Source organism: Otolemur garnettii, unplaced genomic scaffold, assembly GCF_000181295.1.
Source record: "Otolemur garnettii isolate 467f Iridium unplaced genomic scaffold, OtoGar3 scaffold00005, whole genome shotgun sequence".
In the NCBI taxonomy this organism is placed as follows: Eukaryota; Metazoa; Chordata; class Mammalia; order Primates; family Galagidae; genus Otolemur; species Otolemur garnettii.
Genome location: NW_003852400.1, coordinates 43,834,237 through 43,839,139, shown reverse-complemented (window position 1 = coordinate 43,839,139; position 4,903 = coordinate 43,834,237).

The following is a 4,903-nucleotide window of genomic DNA, read 5'->3' as shown; positions in this document are numbered from 1 at the left end:
CTGGGCACTATTTCATTTATGGGCCAGGTGACCCTTCCTGGTGGAGGGCTGTCCTGTGCCTTCCAAGATGTGCCACAGCACCCCTGGCCTCGGCCTCTCTGAAGCCAGGTAGCATCCACTCCCTGCAGTGGTGACAATCAAAAAATATCTCCAGACATTTGAGAGGAGTATCTCTCAAGCACTTTTAAGCAAAGGTGAGTATTCATCCAAGAGATTAAGGGGGAAAAACATTCTTTTTAAGAAAAAGTTATGTGTTCTTTTCATATTTTTGCTTTAAAAGTAAGTAGCACAGAGGGTGTACAAGATGTCATGTTAAAATTTCCATTTTATAAATGGTGTACAGACAAGATCTAACGAATGAGATAAAAACTCTGAATCGCTTCACGCATAGCTGCCACACAAGCATTAGAAAATGGTAACACAGTAAAGCAGTTTGATGAAGAAACTGCGTTGAGATTTAAAATTGTACATAACTCAGTTCAACAGCAAAATAGTACCTCTGAACTGGACAGAAATTTTTTCTAGCTAGCAATGTTAGTTCTGTAAAATGGTGAAATTATCTATTAACTGTAAAGAGTCAGGATAACTAAAGCAACATAATTTCATGAATACTACAAATTTAAGAGAGGTAGGAAGTATAATATAGTTATCTATCCTGATACATAGCATTCGCCCAATATATGAACATCTCATAAATGAAGACATCATTAAACAGAAGGGCAGGATTCCTTCAACTGACATCCCAGATCCATCTTTAGTATTTCAATTTTCACATAAAACGATTACATGTACAACTTTCTAGGACTATGCCTTTGCTGTATATTCAGGCATACCCATTTTAATCAATTTGAAAGCTAAAACATCTAGAGGGGAAAGATAAACACAGGGGTAAAATTTGTAATAAGTGAAAATTTGAACTACTACTTTGAACTTGAAAAATGAAAATGTAGCCATTATGTAAATATAGTTTCATAGGTACCTGATTTATTTTGGCAGGTGAAGTCAAAATATGAATGTATATACTGTACAATTATGTTAGAACTGTATATTTTTTAAAGAAATGATCTTGAATATTTTCCTTCAGAGATACTGCAGAAGTCTTTAAGATGTGATATATTTGCTGTTTTTGATGAAATGTGTTTTTCCTTCACCAAAACTATAAAAATAAATACATGCATGTTTCTATATCAAGTTGCACACATCATTTGATTTCCGAGAAATGAAAATCAAATTGGAGCAGGTATTAACATCAACTAATGATCTTTCTCAAACCAAAATATGAGGATCAAACAGAAAAAGTTTATTTACTTGTAACCCACTCTTTTCCACGCCATATTATTGAGTATCATTAAAATTGTTTTGAAAATAAAGCTATTTTCTTGGGGCTTTGGTTTTTACAACTTATACATTTGCTGTAGTTACGTGCTCACTTGCTTCAAAACACATTCAAGACTCAAGAGGAGGCTATAACTAGGCATGTGGATTCAGTCTGTTTCCTTTCTAGCAGCGACCACAAGCATGTTTTTGTAGGAGGCTTAAATGGCCGGTGGCTTAGAGACTTGGCCTAAACCTTCCTCCTCAAAGTGTGGTCGTGGATAGGCAGCTGCATCACCTGGGCGCCGGGTACAGAGCTCAGATGTCAGGTGCCTCCCAGAACTCCTAAATTCAAACTGGAAGCTTAACAAGGTTCCCAGGTAATTCATAATGCATTTAGGTTTGAAAAGCACGGCTCTGAAGCACTACTTACCCTTGGAAACTATATGTATGTTTGGAATAGTGAGGGAACACCATCAGCCAAGCTGCTGCAACACTCAGAGCCACAGTCATCTGCCTAGTTTTTTATTATTTTAGTAGTAAGCTTGAGCTTGAAGTATTTTTATGTAAAGATTAGATTAGATATGCTGAAATTATAGAGTACGATACACATCAGGCTCACAGACTGCCGTCACTGTACAGATGACAGATGAACGCAGAGGATGGGTGGGAAGGGCGGAAGTGCAGCCCTTCACACAGAAACGTCTCCCACTCAGGATCAGGGGCGCTCCGCTCCCTCCACCTCCCCGCCCGTCTCTATTGTGGTAAACCACCTTGTTAGGGCATCTTATCACAGCACAACTACCAACAAGTGTGTTTGGGGTACAGATGTGTATCTCACATAAAAATAAAATCTTGGAGAGCTGGGTGCGGTGGGCAGTGGTGGAAGCCCGTAGTCCCAGCTACTCATTGAGATGAAGCAGGAGGATGGCTGGAGCCCACGCTGGCTTTGAGTTCAAGGCTAGCCTGGGGACAGGACTCCACTTCTTAAATAACATGTTTGAGATAAGAAGCCTTAGTTGTTTGTTTTTTTTTTTTCCCACAGAGAAAGTTAGGAAATGCTGTTAAAGACCTGTATTAAAGCTACCACTTTGTCCCATACAGTTAAATGGGACATATTTTATATTTATATTTACTCACTTTTTAAACATTAATTCCTTTCTTTTATTCTACAGCACCTGCTTAAAACCTACAAACCACATTTTTAAGAACCTCCCTCATCATAACCCTTTAATATTTCAAACTAAAATGCCAATTAAAGGTTGGACATCATGGTACCCCAAATTAGGGCCTAAGTTTCATTTACAGGCCACTCTGGCCTTAAAGAAAATAGCTAAGCTGAACTTTTTTGTTTTATGCCATTAAAATCAGAAACGTTGCTTAGTATAGCCCTGCTTCTACCGCCCTCTACTGGATGATACAACTAACTACATCACACAAATAACTGCCACCTTAACATGCTCAGTAGCTATGAAAGATGTGACAGGACTAGGGTGGGGAAGGAAGTGAAGGGGAAAAGTTGGGCTGGAGCCATACATTCATTTAGCCAGATACATTTTCACATCTGTAAGTGTTACAACTACGTGTATCAACTTTAATTTAGGACATACTGTTTTAACACCAATAGCCTCAAAGCTCACATACTGGTTAGGCACTGACAAAGTAAAAATCCCTGATATCATGAAGTTTATAGTCTAGTGATAAACTACCAGCTGTAGTAGTACATCAAGTATCATAATAAAATATAAGGCAAAAAAAGGGGAGAGGACTCTTAGTTTTAAATGGGTAGTCAGAGAAGGCTCTCCGAGGAGGTAAGATTTAATTAGAGACTGAAATGAAGTGAGGAAGCAGACTCTGGGAACATCGCTGAGGGAAAGCTCTAGAAGGGACAAGTGGGGGCCTCTGTCATCAGAGTAAGCCTGTCCAATACCAGCCACGGTGAAAATGTGAGCCTGGAGCAAGACAGGAGGTGAGGGCAGGCAGGGACCCCACTGTGTAGGATTGCGGGCCATGGTGAGGACTTTGAGGTTCTAGGATACAGTGACCTATCAGGGGACTCTGAGTAGTATGATGAATGACCTTGGTCCACAGGCTAAGGCAAAAGTCCAAGAGAAATGGATTGGAGCCTTGGACTATAGAAGTGGCTGGATTCAAGATATATCTGGGAATCCACTAATTTTCCAATAGGTTAATCTGGAGATCTGAGACCAGTCCTCAAACTACTACCTCTTGATCACAGTTTCTAAAAAAATACTGAAAATATATTAACTGTAAACATTCCAGAAGGATGGAAATAGCCACAGAACAGTTCACTCACTGAACATCTGCTGTTACTTTCATTTGAAGATGATAAAATCCTTTTTCCGTTTGCCACTTGTTCCAATACTTGAAATTTTAATTTCTTACTTCTCAAGTGAATTTATCTACCAGTCACATAAAGTCACAACTTCAAAGTGACCTTGAAGCTCTACAGGCAATCTGCTTAGAGGGTTTTTTGTTTGTTTGGCTCCTCTTCAATTATTTCAATAGCTAAGTTAGAGAGATAGAAAGGCTACATTTCACAGTGATCCCAGGCCCTTAATATCTCAACCACATTTAACTTCTGCCACTCACTTCTAAGAAAGGGAGGGTCACTGAAGACTATTTTAGTGCAGTGCACCAAAATCTTTCAGGGACATTCCATCCCAGTTCCTGCATCCCCAGATTAACTCATTCACCTCTGTATTGAAAACTAAAAGCATAGTAGTCTCAGTTCCAAACTTAGAATAAAGTCTACTTAACGAAGGCATGGTTCTTTAAAAACATCTTTAAAGAATGTTCTATATTCTTTTAAAAACTCTAAATAAAGATCTTCTAAAGAAATATTTGAAAAAAAGGAAAGAAATATTTGAGTAGGAAAATCTTGAAATCCACATTTATTTCATACTAACATTACATATAACATCACCCTAATGAACCTGCATGTATAATCCTAGAACTGTCTGCAGTGGCCCAGTATCCTCACGATAATGTGCTTTCAGAATACAAGGCAACTTACTGACCAACACCCAGGCCCTGTTCCCCAGGGAAGCTTGGCAGAAGGTAGAGGGTGCCACTGAATTGAGAGGGGAAGGGTGAGCCTGACAGGTAACCCTAACTCAGTAAGGGAAATAAGTGTGTGTGGGGTGGGGGGGGGTTGTCTGCCTTCCCAATATGCTGGTGGCCAAGTCCCTCTGGATGGCCAAGGAATAGGCACCAAGTAACCATGGGATTCCTAAAGTTGATGTGGATGTCCCATAGGTCCAAACTAGAGGCAGGATGCAGAGTCTTCCCCGAGGTATTTAAGGCTGGTAGATAACAATCACTGGGTGGGTGCCTGGCACAGTGTTCAATAAACATGTTGAATAAATGAATTCCCTAGCTAAAAACTGTTTTCACTAAATGTAACAAATATGATGACTAGGTTTATTTATCACAGAAACAAAAAAATCTTTCAATTTAAGTGTCTGAAAGTATGCTTTTTATTCTTAATACGCATAATGAAAATTTTTTGATGATGCCACTGTGCAAATTACGCCAATATCTCGTGTGTATACCTGAAATTTGCAAA